The sequence below is a fragment of the Astatotilapia calliptera genome, chromosome 3, assembly GCF_964374335.1.
Source record: "Astatotilapia calliptera chromosome 3, fAstCal68.1, whole genome shotgun sequence".
In the NCBI taxonomy this organism is placed as follows: domain Eukaryota; kingdom Metazoa; phylum Chordata; class Actinopteri; order Cichliformes; family Cichlidae; genus Astatotilapia; species Astatotilapia calliptera.
The window spans coordinates 21717707-21734274 of NC_137424.1; the positions used below are offsets into that span (position 1 = coordinate 21717707).

The 16568-nt window shown below is 50.5% G+C and overlaps 4 non-coding genes and 3 pseudogenes across 4 annotated transcripts; all 7 read right to left on the bottom strand.

The window, feature by feature from the left end:
- Positions 1-7583: 7583 nt before the first annotated feature.
- On the bottom strand, positions 7584-7702 carry LOC113019786 (5S ribosomal RNA). The gene has a single exon (XR_003272099.2). It is a non-coding gene; the product is annotated as a 5S ribosomal RNA (ribosomal RNA).
- A 700-nt stretch (positions 7703-8402) lies between these two features.
- Positions 8403-8521, bottom strand: LOC113019788 (5S ribosomal RNA; annotated as a pseudogene).
- Positions 8522-9969: 1448 nt separating this feature from the next.
- On the bottom strand, positions 9970-10088 carry LOC145427095 (5S ribosomal RNA). Its single transcript, XR_013907819.1, has one exon. It is a non-coding gene; the product is annotated as a 5S ribosomal RNA (ribosomal RNA).
- A 780-nt stretch (positions 10089-10868) lies between these two features.
- LOC145427274 (5S ribosomal RNA) lies at positions 10869-10987 on the bottom strand. Its single transcript, XR_013908007.1, has one exon. It is a non-coding gene; the product is annotated as a 5S ribosomal RNA (ribosomal RNA).
- An 858-nt stretch (positions 10988-11845) lies between these two features.
- Positions 11846-11964, bottom strand: LOC145427357 (5S ribosomal RNA; annotated as a pseudogene).
- A 1685-nt stretch (positions 11965-13649) lies between these two features.
- Positions 13650-13768, bottom strand: LOC145427093 (5S ribosomal RNA). Its single transcript, XR_013907817.1, has one exon. It is a non-coding gene; the product is annotated as a 5S ribosomal RNA (ribosomal RNA).
- A 1214-nt stretch (positions 13769-14982) lies between these two features.
- LOC145427420 (5S ribosomal RNA) lies at positions 14983-15101 on the bottom strand (annotated as a pseudogene).
- Positions 15102-16568: the final 1467 nt, after the last annotated feature.

Genomic DNA, 16568 nt, shown 5'->3' on the forward strand with positions numbered 1-16568 from the left:
AAAAGGCCCGTCAGCGTCTCTACCACCTCAGACGCTTGAGAGACTTCCAACTGCCCTCCAAGGTGCTCAGGAACTTTTACTCGTGCACCATAGAGAGCATCCTGACGGCAAACATCTTAACCTGGTTCGGGAACAGCACCATGCAGGACAGACGAGCTCTACAGAGGGTTGTGTGGTCAGCTGAGTGCACCATCTGCTCCGAGCTCCCTGACCTGCACTCAATCTACAGCAGGCGGTGCTGGACCAAGGCCAGGAAGATTGTGAAGGACCTCAGCCATCCCAACAACAGACTGTTCTCTCTGTTGAGGTCAGGAAAGCGATTCCGCTCCCTGAAGACCAACACAGAGAGACTGAGGAGGAGCTTCTTCCCGCAGGCGATACGGTCTCTCAATCACACCACCACACAGTACTGACCCACACATATAGTTCTTACACACACACTGGACATTCTGGACATGCTGATGAAGACGCTGAAGCGGAGGCTGGACCAGGCGCAGTGGGTGAAGATGAGGATGCTGTGGCCAAGGATGCGGGCACGAAGGCTGGACCAGACGAGGATGAAGCCGGACCAGGCAGGGACGAAGCCGGACCAGGACCGGGCGAGGCTGAAGCTGGACCAGACGAGGGTGCAGACACGAAGGCTGGACCAGACGAGGATGAAGCCGGACCAGGCGAGGATGAAGCCGGGCCAGGCGAAGATGAAGCCGGGCCAGGCGAGGCTGAAGCCGGGCAAGGCGAGGCTGAAGCTGGGCCAGGTCCAGGCGAGGCTGAAGCTGGACCAGACGAGGATGAAGCCGGGCCAGGCGAGGATGAAGCTGAAGCTGGGCCAGGTGAGGATGAAGCTGGACCAGAATCAGGCGAGGCTGAAGCCGGGCCAGGCGAGGACGAAGCTGTAGCTGCAGCTGGGCCGGGCGAGGACGAAGCTGTAGCTGCAGCTGGGCCGGGCGAAGCTGACGCTGAAGCTGAAGCTGGGCCAGGTGAGGATGAAGCTGGACCAGAATCAAGCGAGGCTGAAGCCGGGCCAGGCGATGACGAAGCTGTAGCTGAAGCCGGGCAGGGCGAGGACGAAGCTGTAGCTGCAGCCGGGCTGGGCGAGGACGAAGCTGTAGCTGCAGCTGGGCCGGGCGAAGCTGACGCTGAAGCTGAAGCTGAAGCTGAAGCTGGGCCAGGTGAGGATGAAGCTGGACCAGAACCAGGCGAGGCTGAAGCCGGGCCAGGCGAGGATGAAGCCGGGCCAGGCGAGGATGAAGCGTCAGGCTGAGGCGTGGCAGTAGCAGGTGGTAGCGCTGCTGGTGATGGTACTGCAGGAGGCTGGACGGGCTCCTCGGGCCCCCCAGCAGGCGAAACAGGAGGCTGGACGGGCTCCTCGGGCCCCCCAGCGAAAACAGCCGCAGAACCAGTGGGCACCGGGGCCCCCGGCACACATGAAACAAAACCAGTAGGCACGTGGGCCTCTGGCACACATGAAACAAAACCAGTAGGCACGTGGGCCTCCGGCACACATAAGGAGGGCTGCAGCTGCGCAGAGCACTGACCCTGCTCAGGCAGTGACAGCCTGGTGCAGTTCACAGCTGGCATCTTGGCCTCCAAGGGGTCCAGAGTAAGCTGAGGGCAGTAACCCAGCCTCTGGGGAAGCCCCGGAGTGAGCAATAGTCTCTAATGTAGCCAGCTTTTGAGGAACAGGTCCGTAGTGAAACAGTTTGTCTCCCTGCTCAGAAACAGCGGTGGAAAAACAGTGTGAAAATTGTGGCTTAAGGGAGGCTAACGGTTGAGCTACAGACTGGGAAGCTTGTGGCTGGACACAGAACTGAACCGGAGAATGGTGATAAAGTCCTGGCTCAGAAGGGGCGGCAGAGAAACAGTCTCTCGGTTTTACAGAGGGTTTGTACACGCCCACTTGGGAAGGATCCGTTACCACGAAGGTAGGCAAGCGACCCGTACAGTCTCCCATCCCGCTCTGAATAGCCCCAGAAAACAAAGTCCCGGAAACTGGGGAAAGCAATGCATCCCACTCACCAGTGTATGAATGTGAGAGTGAATGAATAGTGGCATTGTAAAGCGCTTTGGGTGCCTTGAAAAGCGCTATATAAATCCAATCCATTATTATTATTATTATTATTACTCACCGCATCGGGCTGCTCGAAAGTGAATGCAGACGGGGGGTGTAGTCCAAGGTCCAAAAGGAGAAACTCCCGCTCCCACGAACAGAGCGAGTCCAGAAGCCATGGGAGACCGGTCACCAGACGCTGTAGCCGCCTCTCTATAGCGCGCTGGGACGTGCCACCCGGGCTTTCCAGCCACAGGTCGATCAGCTCCTGTGTGGCATCGATGAGCGTCTCCCGTAGCTCCCTGGACGGATTAAGCGCTGCTGGGTCCATCTTGTGTTCGCGTCGTACTGTCACGGTCCGGGGCAGCGGCCGTGTGAAGAGTGGAAGGAGGACTCAAACGCAGCGCTTCCTTAGATGTGAAGGTGATTTATTGACAATACTGAACATAAAGTGGAGATGGCAAACAGAACTAAGGACAAACTAAACTGGGAAAAACTACACAAAGGAGTGGCAAACCTGAACATGAAGGGAGAACAGCAGGGAGAGCACGCAGAGGATTTCACAGGGTATGAACACAGACAACGCGACGAAAACACACACTATAAGTACACAAAGAGACACTGGGAAATCACACACAGGTGGGGGAAACAGCTGGACCTGATTAACCTGACGAGACAGGGGAACACTAACACCAGGGACCAACAGAGGGAGCACAAACCCAGAACCCAGTGTCTAAAATCCGAAACACAAACCATCCCAAAACAGCCATGAATAATAATGAAAGTAATAACAATAAAGAACATAAACATAAAGTCACTGAGTCATGGTCGCAGGACCATGACAGCTTCAGGTCCCAAAGTCAAACGAACACAGAGTTAAAAACGGTCTAATTCTTTCATCTTTAATAAAATCATCAGCGTTGCTGCTTTACCAGGTGTAACAATTAAGTTTAGCATCCAGGCATCCATGAAAACAGAATTTATTAAAATTAACGGAGTTAAAGTTAACAGGAAGTTAGCTCACTAGTTTCCACCTAAACATGACATACCATGTTCTGATTGAGAGATTTTTGAAACTAATTAAAACGTACAGCTCTGCTACCACTTCCAACATAAATGAAGACAGAAAACTAAACAGCAGTAGCGTTTGCAGGGTTACTGAAGTTGGACTACCTTTTTTAAAAAATTTTTTTATTTTTTATTAGTAATATAAACATACAAACAAAATGCACCATATATTACAGATTCAGAGAATAGACATTTCTTACATATTAGCAACTTTCATACATAGTGAAAATAAAATATAAAGATGGGGTCACATAATTTAACAAATTATTAACTCACTAAATCAAAATCTTCCATAAAGGAAACAAAAAAAGCAGCCTTTTTCTTTTTAACTAAAGTCAAAGATTTAACCAACAGGTAGAAGTCGTTTTTCCAGTAAGCTAGTGTTGGTTTAGTCTTAAAATTAATTACACTCCTTTAATGCCAATAATTCACATTTATTTAAATTTAACTTTAAGCCTGAAGCTTTTGAGAATGTAGTGATTATTTGTTTTACCAGGGGAATCTGATGTTCATTTTTTAAGAAAAGAGTAGTGTCATCCGCAAGTTGACTAATTATTAAAAAATTATCCATAATCTCAATTCTGGCAACGCTGCTGTTTTTAATTAGAATTGCGAGCATCTCCACAACCATTATGAACAACAACGGAGAGCTTCCACACCCTTGCCTAATTCCTTATTTGACGCTAAATCTTTTACCAGTGCCATAGCCTAATGACACAGAGCTATTTATATCATTATACAGTATATCTATTATCTTCCTAAATTTATCCCCAAATCCAAATCGAGTTAGTGTTTCTAAAATAAAAGGATGTTCTACTGAATCGAAAGCTTTATAAAAGTCCAAGAAAAGAATAAAACTGTCATCACTAATTAGATCATTGTAGTCCAGTAAGTCTAAAACCAATCTGATATTATTATGAATGTTCCTGTCTTTCAAAAACCCTGATTGTGTCTCACTTGTAGCTCTCTTCACGACAACACAGACACAGGTCGGTTCTTTGAAACGGGCGTTTATTACTTGGGCCTTCTCTCCTCAGCTTCACCATTACCAGTACGCCGATACGCCATTACGCCAATACGCCGTGAGAACTGGTCACGAGCGAATAGTACAAACCAATTAGCAACTTTACAGTACACATATTAAGTCCAAACACAAATAAAAAACATTTCTCAAATGACAAATACCTCGTTGGCTGCTTGTCCTGAAAAGAGGTCCTTAAGTCCTTGTATTGCCCTTTCTTTTAGTAAACTTTTAGCTTAAAATCGCTTCATGAGAGACATCTGCTCCCTCACAGTCCATGAAAAGTCTCGTGTACTCTCGTTAAGGGTATTCTCATGAGACACTAGCTCTTACACCTTACACATGTACATTTCAAATAAAGACATTTCAACACAAACTATATACATTCATGAAATTATGTAACTTATTATAAATCAGTCATCTACATCATGAAATCCACACAGAACATTTTAACAGCATTTACATCACTAATTATACTTGAAACCCCTTGTTTGAGCCTTGTTGCAACTGAGCTAGAGAAAATTTTATAATCTGTATTTAATAAAGTTAGCCTTAAGTTATCTAATTGTCGTTTATCTTTGTTTGGTTTAGGAATCAATGTAATTAATCCTTGTTTCATGCTAGATATCAATTCTCCCTTTTCAATACTGGCCAGTATAGCTTTGAATAAAATTTCCCGTAAGTCTTCCCAAAAAAATTGGAAGAAATTAACTGTAAGCCCATCTGGACCAGGGGATTTATTAAGTGCCATTTTCTTAACAGATGCATCTAACTCTTCAATTCTGAAGTCAGATTCACATAATTCCTTAAATGATTCATCAATTTTAGGGATCAGATTATCTATTTGATCAAAAAAGACATCACAATCTGCTTGGGAGAACTGTGAGGAGTATAAATTGGAATAGAATGTATAAGTTTCATTCTCCAAAATTTTAGGGTCGTCACATTCAATGCCATCAATTAACAGAGAAGATGTAAAATTTCTTTTCTGTCTGCTCTTTTCTAAATTAAAAAAATATGAAGAATTTCTTTCCCCCTCCTCAATCCACTTGGCCCGTGAACGCACAAAAGCTCCTTCTGCTTTATTTAGGTAGAGCTGATCTAATTTAGTTTGCAACTCCATAAGTTTACTCCTTTCTTGGGTATTCAGATCATCTTTACTACAGCAATAAGTAATTTCTTGGAATAATTTACATTCATATTCTCTTTGCTTTTGACTTATGTTTTTACTGAATTGAATACTAAATTCTCTAATTTTGAATTTAATGAATTCCCATTTACTGATATATCCTACAATTAGATGATCAGCCATAATATCTTTTATAATTTTTTTGACTATGTTGCAGTAGTCTTCATTTTGTAAAAGTTTGGCATTGAACTTCCAATAAGTTCTTTTATTTGATTGTCTAATTTTCGATTCTAAGCACAGTTCAATAAAGCAATGATCAGATAGAGGTGCATTTGACATTACAACTTTTACAGTGTGGCTAATAATGATGTCACTTCCTAGCCAATAGTCTATTCTAGATTTACAAGCTCCATTTGGTTTTAAACCAGGAAAAGCTCTTAATTCCTGGATTTCTTACTCTCCAAATATCTGTCAAGTTGTTACTTATCAAAAAATCTATAACTAGGTTATTTTTTTGTGGTCTACCTGTCCTTGAGGGCCATCTATCAGTCCATTCATCAGGAGTCATATTCCAATCACCACCCATTAAAATGTATTGTTGAAATCTCCCAATTCTTTGAATCTTTGGGCTGAAGGAAGGACAATACTCGGTGTATTTATGCTCAATCAACAATCATTTATTTCCATACAATTCAACACTTAAGAGCATAAGGACCATCATGATGGGGAGACATGCCTGAAGAGGGTCACAGCAGTCTCGAAATGGTGACGTGTTACTCAGCTTCTTATAGCCGCTAGTGGCCCCCACCTAGCTGTAAAAGCCCAAACATTCACATTCTTTCTCTGTTACGGCGTCCAAGTTACGACCTCGGCTCCCTGTCTTTCTCTGCTCTCTGTAAAGGTGGGGGTATGGAATGTGGTCTATCTCCCCTGTCTTAGACACAGAGTCTCCTGCTTACAACCTTCTTTTTATGATTCAACAATAAAGCATGTCAAGAAAACAGTGTAATACATTCATAGCAGATCAAGGATACAGAGTGATGCACATTTATCTAATAAACTAATAAGTGAATATGTTCTTTAAACTCAAAAGTATAATGAGAACTAAACTACATACAGATCACACACTCTATATTAAAGGGTATAATATGATCTACAGCAGTATTCTAATTCAACTACTTTGATTACATATATAAGGTAACCTATAATAACAGAATAATCTAATAGTATTCTGTAGGGTATTGATCTTTAAGTTCAAAAATATTTGAAGTTATATCGTCTAACATAATTTTATTCTGACTTTCATTGTCCATAAATGTTGACTAAAATGAAAAACAAACTTTCAACTCTCATTACAGCAATCAACCAATGACCATTCAAATCAGTCCGTTGTAGTACAAGATCCCCAGGAAAGTTATTGAATAAAATTGCTACACCCCCCGACCTAGTTGAGCCATGGCTAAACAGGATTTTGCTACCCCATTGGTTTGACCAAAAAGATACATCACTATCAGATGAATGAGTCTCTTGTAGAAAAATACAGTTTGATTTTTTACCTTTGCAGTACAAAAATAAGGCTTTTCTTTGAAAAGATTCTCTTAAACCCCTAACATTTAAAGAACCAAAACAAATGTTAACATTCAACATGAACTATAGACAGAATATCACTCACCACGTGAGAAAAAAAAGTTGGACTACCTAGTATATAATGTTGTGCTATGTGATTGCTAGCAACACAGCTATGTTAGCACAACATTAGCACAGTGAAGCTGGAGGATGAACGCCAACTTTTTTTCTACTCGATAAAAGTTAACGTGACGGATTCTGGTGGTCAGGGACAAATGCAATCACATAGCAGGTTGCTATACACAGGCCAAACTTCAGACAGGAGAACAACTGAGATCATTCATCGACAATACCAGGTTAGTTATTAATATACTGCAACAACATGGGAATAGAGCAGCTGCGAGAGAATTCAACATTAATGAATCAATGGTACAGAATCATCTCTTTGCTATGACTGTTGCCCAGTGTTCTGACAAAACGTCCCAGGCCCTGTTGTGGTGTAAGTGGCCCCATCCGGCAACTCAGTTCCGGGTGTGGTGTAGATTGCCTTAGCCAGAGTCACAGGCCCTGATGTGGTGTAAGTGGCCCCAGCCGGTCACTCAGGCCCTGGTGTGGTGTAGGTGGCATCAGCTAGCAGCACAAGACATTGGAAAAGAGCCAAAAGCAATGTCGTTAATGTGCCCTCATTAATGGGCAGCTGCTTTGGGTCTTTTAATACAGCCCTTCTCTGGATCAAAAGCAGTTCAATGACAGGCGTACAGCACCAGGTATTCCTGGGCAGTCTCCCATCCAAGTACTAACCAAGCCCAACCCTGCTTAGCTTCCGAGATCAGACGAGGTCGGGCGTGCTCAGGGTGGTATGGCCGTAAGCTGCTGGCCCCAGCACAATGTCTCAATTTATGGATTCAAGTGATTAGGTGGCAAGTACCTGAAGTTACGAAGACAATCCTATAACCGTACCTGCATGTTTGCATAATACCCTAACCCAAAGGCTCAGTTTAGCATTTATCCAACAGCACAGGCCCTGGATTGTTGAAGATGGCCACAGCAAGCAGCACAGGGCCTGGTTTGGTGAAGATGGCCTCGGCCAGAAGCGCAGGGCCTGGTGTGATGTGAGTGGCCTGAGCAAGAGCCACAGGCCCTGGTGTGGTGTAAGTGGCCTCAGCCAGCAGCAACAGGCCCTGGTGTGGTGTAAGTCGCCTCAGCCAGCACCCACAAGCCCTGGTGTGGTGTAGGTGGCCTCAGCCAGCAGCCACAGGCCCTGGTGTGGTGTAAGTGGCCTCAGCCAGCAGCCACAGGCCCTGGTGTGGTGTAAGTGGCCTCAGCGAGCAGCCACAGGCCCTGGTGTGGTCTAAGTGGCCTCAGACAGTGCCACAGGCCCTGGTGTGGTGTAAGTGGCCTCAGCCAGCAGCCACAGGCCCTGGTGTGGTGTAGGTGGCATCAGCTAGCAGCACAAGACATTGGAAAAGAGCCAAAAGCAATGTCGTTAATGTGCCCTCATTAATGGGCAGCTGCTTTTGGTCTTTTAATACACCCCTTCTCTGGATCAAAAGCGGTTCAATGACATGAAAGGCTTACAGTACCAGGTATTCCCAGGCAGTCTCTCATTCAAGTACTAAGAAAGCCCAGCCCTGCTTAGCTTCCGAGATCAGACGAGGTCGGGCGGGCTCAAGGTGGTATGGCCGTAAGATGCTGGTCCCAGGACAATGTCTCAATTTATGGATTCAAGTGATTAGGTGGCAAGTACCTGAAGTTACGAAAACAATCCTATAGCCATACCTGCATGTTTGCATAATACCCTAACCCAAAGGCTCAGTTTAGCATTTATCCAACAGCACAGGCCCTGGATTGTTGAAGATGGCCTCTGGAACCAGCACAGGCCCTTGTGTGTTGTACATGGCCACAGCTAGCAGCACAGGGCCTGTTTGGTGAAGATGGCCTCGGCCAGAAGCCACAGGCCCTGGTGTGGTGTAAGTGGCCTGAGCAAGAGCCACAGGCCCTGGTGTGGTGTAAGTGGTCTCAGCCAGCAGCCACAGACCCTGGTGTGGTGTAATTGGCCTCAATAGCAACTAAGGCCCTGGTGTGGTGTAGGTGGCCTCAGCCAGCAGCCACAGGCCCTGGTGTGGTGTAAGTGGCCTCAGCCAGCAGCCACAGGCCCTTGTGTGGTGTATGTGGCCTCAGCCAGCAGCCACAGGCCCTGGTGTGGTGTAGGTGGCCTCAGCCAGCAGCCACAGGCCCTTGTGTGGTGTATGTGGCCTCAGCCAGCAGCCACAGGCCCTGGTGTGGTGTAAGTGGCCTCAGAAACAAATAAGGCCGTGGTGTGGTGTAAGTGGCCTCAGCCAGAGCCACAGGCCCTGGTGTGGTGTAAGTGGCCTCAGCCAGCAGCACAGGGCCTGGTGTGTTGTACATGGCCACAGCAAGCAGCACTGGGCCAGGTTTGGTGAAGATGGCCTTGGCCAGAAGCACAGGGTCTGGTGTGATATGAGTGGCCTGAGCAAGAGCCACAGGCCCTGGTGTGGTGTAAGTGGCCTCAGCCAGCAGCCACAGGCCCTTGTGTGGTGTAAGTGGCCTCAGCCAGCAGCCACAGGCCCTGGTGTGGTGTAAGTGGCCTGAGCAAGAGCCACCGACCCTGGTGTGGTGTAATTGGCCTCAATAGCAACTAAGGCCCTGGTGTGGTGTAGGTGGCCTCAGCCAGCAGCCACAGGCCCTGGTGTGGTGTAAGTGGCCTCAGCCAGCAGCCACAGGCCCTGGTGTGGTGTAATTGGCCTCAATAGCAACTAAGGCCCTGGTGTGGTGTATGTGGCCTCAGCCAGCAGCCACAGGCCCTGGTGTGGTGTAAGTGGCCTCAGAAGCAAATAAGGCCGTGGTGTGGTTTAAGTGGCCTCAGCCAGAGCCACAGGCCTTGGTGTGGTGTAAGTCGCCTCATCCAGCAGCCACAGGCCCTGGTGTGGTGTAAGTGGCCCCAGCCGGTCACTCAGGCCCTGGTGTGGTGTAGGTGGCTTTAGCTAGAAGCACAAGACATTGGAAAACAGCCAAAAGCAATGTCGTTAATGTGCCCTCATTAATGGGAAGCTGCTTTTGGTCTTTTAATACATCCCTTCTCTGGATCAAAAGCGGTTCAATGACATGAAAATGAAAGGCTTACAGCACCAGGTATTCCCAGGTAGTCTCCCATCCAAGTACTAACCAAGCCCAGCCCTGCTTAGCTTCCGAGATCAGACGTGGTCGGGCGTGCTGAGGGTGGTATGGCCGTAAGCTGCTGACCTCAGCACAATGTCTCAATTTATGGATTCAACTGATTAGGTGGCAAGTACCTGAAGTTACGAAGACAATCCTATAACCATACCTGCATGTTTGCATAATACCCTAACCCAAAGGCTCAGTTTGGCATTTATCCAACAGCACAGGCCCTGGATTGTTGAAGATGGCCTCTGGAACCAGCACAGGGCCTGGTTTGGTGAAGATGGCCTCGGCCAGAAGCACAGGGCCTGGTGTGATATGAGTGGCCTGAGCAAGAGCCACAGGCCCTGGTGTGGTGTAAGTGGCCTGAGCAAGAGCCACAGGCCCTGGTGTGGTGTAAGTGGTCTCAGCCAGCAGCCACAGGCCCTTGTGTGGTGTAAGTGGCCTCAGCCAGCAGCCACAGGCCCTTGTGTGGTGTAAGTGGTCTCAGCCAGCAGCCACAGGCCCTGGTGTGGTGTAAGTGGCCTCAGCCAGTGCCACAGGCCCTGGTGTGGTGTAAGTGGCCTGAGCAAGAGCCACAGACCCTGGTGTGGTGTAATTGGCCTCAATAGCAACTAAGGCCCTGGTGTGGTGTAAGTGGCCTCAGCCAGTGCCACAGGCCCTGATGTGGTGTAAGTGGCCCCAGCCGGTCACTCAGGCCCTGGTGTGGTGTAGGTGGCATCAGCTAGCAGCACAAGACATTGGAAAACAGCCAAAAGCAACGTCGTTAATGTGCCCTCATTAATGGGCAGCTGCTTTTGGTCTTTTAATACACCCCTTCTCTGGATCAAAAGCGGTTCAATGACATGAAAATGAAAGGCTTACAGCACCAGGTATTGCAAGGAAGTCTCCCATCCAAGTACTAACCAAGCCCAGCCCTGCTTAGCTTCCGAGATCAGACGAGGTCGGGCGTGCTCAGGGTGGTATGGCCGTAAGCTGCTGGCCCCAGCACAATGTCTCAATTTATGGATTCAAGTGATTAGGTGGCAAGTACCTGAAGTTACGAAGACAATCCTATAACCATACCTGCATGTTTGCATAATACCCTAACCCAAAGGCTCAGTTTAGCATTTATCCAACAGCACAGGCCCTGGATTGTTGAAGATGGCCTCTGGAACCAGCACAGGGCCTGGTGTGTTGTACATGGCCAAAGCTAGCAGCACAGGGCCTGGTTTGGTGAAGATGGCCTCGGCCAGAAGCGCAGGGCCTGGTGTGATATGAGTGGCCTGAGCAAGAGCCACAGGCCCTGGTGTGGAGTAAGTGGCCTGAGCAAGAGCCACAGGCCCTGGTGTGGTGTAAGTGGCCTCAGCCAGAGCCACAGGCCCTGGTGTGGTGTAAGTGGCCTCAATAGCAACTAAGTCCCTGGTGTGGTGTAAGTGGCCTCAGCCAGCAGCCACAGGCCCTGGTGTGGTGTAAGTGGCCTCAGCCAGAGCCACAGGCCCTGATGTGGTGTAAGTGGCCCCAGCCGGTGCCACAGGCCCTTGTGTGGTGTAGGTGGCCTCAGCCAGCAGCCACAGGCCCTGGTGTGGTGTAAGTGGCCTCAGCCAGCAGCCACAGGCCCTGGTGTGGTGTAGGTGGCCTCAGCCAGAGCCACAGGCCCTGATGTGGTGTAAGTGGCCCCAGCCGGTCACTCAGGCCCTGGTGTGGTGTAGGTGGCATCAGCTAGCAGCACAAGACATTGGAAAAGAGCCAAAAACAATGTCGTTAATGTGCCCTCATTAATGGACAGCTGCTTTTGGTTTTTTAATACACCCCTTCTCTGGATCAAAAGCGGTTCAATGACATGAAAATGAAAGGCTTACAGCACCAGGTATTCCAAGGAAGTCTCCCTTCCAAGTACTAACCAAGCCCAGCCCTGCGTAGCTTCCGAGATCAGACGAGGTCGGGCGTGCTCAGGGTGGTATGGCCGTAAGCTGCTGGCCCCAGCACAATGTCTCAATTTATGGATTCAACTGATTAGGTGGCAAGTACCTGAAGTTACGAAGACAATCCTATAACCATACCTGCATGTTTGCATAATACCCTAACCCAAAGGCTCAGTTTAGCATTTATCCAACAGCACAGGCCCTGGATTGTTGAAGATGGCCTCAGGAACCAGAACAGGGCCTGGTGTGTTGTACATGGCCACAGCTAGCAGCACAGGGCCTGGTTTGGTGAAGATGGCCTCGGCCAGAAGCACAGGGCCTGGTGTGATATGAGTGGCCTGAGCAAGAGCCACAGGCCCTGGTGTGGAGTAAGTGGCCTGAGCAAGAGCCACAGGCCCTTGTGTGGTGTAAGTGGCCTCAGAAGCAAATAAGGCCGTGGTGTGGTGTATGTGGCCTCAGCCAGCAGCCACAGGCCCTGGTGTGGTGTAAGTGGCCTCAGAAGCAAATAAGGCCGTGGTGTGGTGTATGTGGCCTCAGCCAGGAGCCACAGGCCCTGGTGTGGTGTAAGTGGCCTCAGCCAGCAGCCACAGGCCTTGGTGTGGAGTAAGTCGCCTCAGCCAGAAGCCACAGGCACTGGTGTGGTGTAATTGGCCTCAATAGCAACTAATGCCCTGGTGTGGTGTAGGTGGCCTCAGCCAGCAGCCAAAGGCCCTGGTGTGGTGTAAGTGGCCTCAATAGCAACTAAGGCCCTGGTATGGTGTAAGTGGCCTCATCCAGCAGCCACAGGCTCTGGTGTGGTGTAAGTGGCCCCAGCCGGTGCCACAGGCCCTTGTGTGGTGTAGGTGGCCTCAGCCAGCAGCCACAGGCCCTGGTGTGGTGTAAGTGGCCTCAATAGCAACTAAGGCCCTGGTATGGTGTAAGTGGCCTCAGCCAGAGCCACAGGCCCTGATGTGGTGTAAGTGGCCCCAGCCGGTGCCACAGGCCCTTGTGTGGTGTAGGTGGCCTCAGCCAGCAGCCACAGGCCCTGGTGTGGTGTAAGTGGCCTCAGCCAGCAGCCACAGGCCCTGGTGTGGTGTATGTGGCCTCAGCCAGGAGCCACAGGCCCTGGTGTGGTGTAAGTGGCCTCAATAGCAACTAAGGCCCTGGTGTGGTGTAAGTGGCCTCAGCCAGCAGCCACAGGCCTTGGTGTGGAGTAAGTCGCCTCAGCCAGAAGCCACAGGCACTGGTGTGGTGTAAGTGGCCTCAGCCAGCAGCCACAGGCCCTGGTGTGGTGTAAGTGGCCTCAGCCAGCAGCCACAGGCCCTGGTGTGGTGTAAGTGGCCTCAGCCAGCAGCCACAGGCCCTGGTGTGGTGTAAGTTGCCTCAGCCAGTGCCACAGGTCCTGGTGTGGTGTAAGTGGCCTGAGCAAGAGTCACAGACCCTGGTGTGGTGTAATTGGCCTCAATAGCAACTAATGCCCTGGTGTGGTGTAGGTGGCCTCAGCCAGCAGCCACAGGCCCTGGTGTGGTGTAAGTGGCCTCAGCCAGCAGCCACAGGCCCTGATGTGGTGTAAGTGGCCCCAGCCGGTCACTCAGGCCCTGGTGTGGTGTAGGTGGCATCAGCTAGCAGCACAAGACATTGGAAAACAGCCAAAAGCAATGTCGTTAATGTGCCCTCATTAATGGGCAGCTGCTTTTGGTCTTTTAATACACCCCTTCTCTGGATCAAAAGCGGTTCAATGACATGAAAATGAAAGGCTTACAGCACCAGGTATTCCCAGGCAGTCTCCCATCCAAGTACTAACCAAGCCCAGCCCTGCTTAGCTTCCGAGATCAGACGAGGTCAGGCATGCTCAGGGTGGTATGGCCGTAAGCTGCTAGCCCCAGCACAATGTCTCAATTTATGGATTCAACTGATTAGGTGGCAAGTACCTGAAGTTACGAAGACAATCCTATAACCATACCTGCATGTTTGCATAATACCCTAACCCAAAGGCTCAGTTTGGCATTTATCTAACAGCACAGGCCCTGGATTGTTGAAGATGGCCTCTGGAACCAGCACAGGGCCTGGTGTGTTGTACATGGCCACAGCTAGCAGCACAGGGCCAGGTTTGGTGAAGATGGCCTCGGCCGGAAGCACAGGGTCTGGTGTGATATGAGTGGCCTGAGCAAGAGCCACAGGCCCTGGTGTGGTGTAAGTGGCCTCAGCCAGCAGCCACAGGCCCTGGTGTGGTGTAAGTGGCCTCAGCCAGCAGCCACAGGCCCTGGTGTGGTGTAAGTGGCCTCAGCCAGCAGCCACAGGCCCTGGTGTGGTGTAGGTGGCCTCAGCCAGCAGCCACAGGCCCTTGTGTGGTGTAAGTGGCCTCAGCCAGCAGCCACAGGCCCTGGTGTGGTGTAAGTGGCCTCAGCCAGTGCCACAGGCCCTGGTGTGGTGTAATTGGCCTCAATAGCAACTAAGGCCCTGGTGTTGTGTATGTGGCCTCAGCCAGCAGCACAGGGCCTGGTGTGTTGTACATGGCCACAGCAAGCAGCACTGGGCCAGGTTTGGTGAAGATGGCCTTGGCCAGAAGCACAGGGTCTGGTGTGATATGAGTGGCCTGAGCAAGAGCCACAGGCCCTGGTGTGGTGTAAGTGGCCTCAGCCAGCAGCCACAGGCCCTGGTGTGGTGTAAGTGGCCTCAGCCACTGCCACAGGCCCTGGTGTGGTGTAATTGGCCTCAGCCAGCAGCCACAGGCCCTGGTGTGGTGTAATTGGCCACAATAGCAACTAAGGCCCTGGTGTGGTGTATGTGGCCTCAGCCAGCAGCCACAGGCCCTGGTGTGGTGTAAGTGGCCTCAATAGCAACTAAGGCCCTGGTGTGGTGTAAGTGGCCTCATCCAGCAGCCACAGGCCTTGGTGTGGTGTAAGTCGCCTCATCCAGCAGCCACAGGCCCTGGTGTGGTGTAATTGGCATCAGCTAGCAGCACAAGACATTGGAAAACAGCCAAAAGCAGTGTCGTTAATGTGCCCTCATTAATGGGCAGCTGCTTTTGGTCTTTTAATACACCCCTTCTCTGGATCAAAAGCGGTTCAATGACATGAAAATGAAAGGCTTAAAGCACCAGGTATTGCCAGGAAGTCTCCCATCCAAGTACTAACCAAGTTCAGCCCTGCTTAGCTTCCGAGATCAGACGAGGTCGGGCGTGCTCAGGGTGGTATGGCCGTAAGCTGCTGGCTCCAGCACAATGTCTCAATTTATGGATTCAACTGATTAGGTGGCAAGTACCTGAAGTTACGAAGACAATCCTATAACCATACCTGCATGTTTGCATAATACCCTAACCCAAAGGCTCAGTTTGGCATTTATCCAACAGCACAGGCCCTGGATTGTTGAAGATGGCCTCAGGAACCAGCACAGGGCCTGGTGTGTTGTACATGGCCACAGCTAGCAGCACAGGGCCTGGTTTGGTGAAGATGGCCTCGGCCAGAAGCACAGGGCCTGGTGTGATATGAGTGGCCTGAGCAAGAGCCACAGGCCCTGGTGTGGTGTAAGTGGCCTGAGCAAGAGCCACAGGCCCTGGTGTGGTGTAAGTGGCCTGAGCAAGAGCCACAGGCCCTGGTGTGGTGTAAGTGGCCTCAGAAGCAAATAAGGCCGTGGTGTGGTGTAAGTGGCCTCAGCCAGAGCCACAGGCCCTGGTGTGGTGTAAGTGGCCTCAGAAGCAAATAAGGCCGTGGTGTGGTGTAAGTGGCCTCAGCCAGAGCCACAGGCCCTGGTGTGGTGTAAGTGGCCTCAGAAGCAAATAAGGCCGTGGTGTGGTGTAAGTGGCCTCATCCAGCAGCCACAGGCCTTGGTGTGGTGTAAGTCGCCTCATCCAGCAGCCACAGGCCCTGGTGTGGTGTAAGTGGCCTCAGCCAGCAGCCACAGGCCCTTTTGTGGTGTAAGTGGCCTCAGCCAGCAGCCACAGGCCCTGGTGTGGTGTAAGTGGCCTCAGCCAGTGCCACAGGCCCTGGTGTGGTGTATGTGGCCTCAGCCAGCAGCCACAGGCCCTGGTGTGGTGTAAGTGGCCTCAGAAGCAAATAAGGCCGTGGTGTGGTGTAAGTCGCCTCAGCCAGAAGCCACAGGCACTGGTGTGGTGTAAGTGGCCTCAGCCAGCAGCCACAGGCCCTGGTGTGGTGTAAGTGGCCTCAGCCAGCAGCCACAGGCCCTGGTGTGGTGTAAGTGGCCTCAGCCAGCAGCCACAGGCCCTGGTGTGGTGTAAGTGGCCTCAGCCAGTGCCACAGGCCCTGGTGTGGTGTAAGTGACCTGAGCAAGAGCCACAGACCCTTGTGTGGTGTAATTGGCCTCAATAGCAACTAATGCCCTGGTGTGGTGTAGGTGGCCTCAGCCAGCAGCCACAGGCCCTGGTGTGGTGTAAGTGGCCTCAGCCAGTGCCACAGGCCCTGGTGTGGTGAAAGTGGCCTGAGCAAGAGCCACAGACCCTGGTGTGGTGTAATTGGCCTCAATAGCAACTAATGCCCTGGTGTGGTATAAGTGGCCTCAGCCAGCAGCCACAGGCCCTGGTGTGGTGTAAGTGGCCTCAGCCAGAGCCACAGGCCCTGATGTGGTGTAAGTGGCCCCAGCCGGTCACTCAGGCCCTGGTGTGGTGTATGTGGCATCAGCTAGCAGCACAAGACATTGGAAAACAGCCAAAAGCAA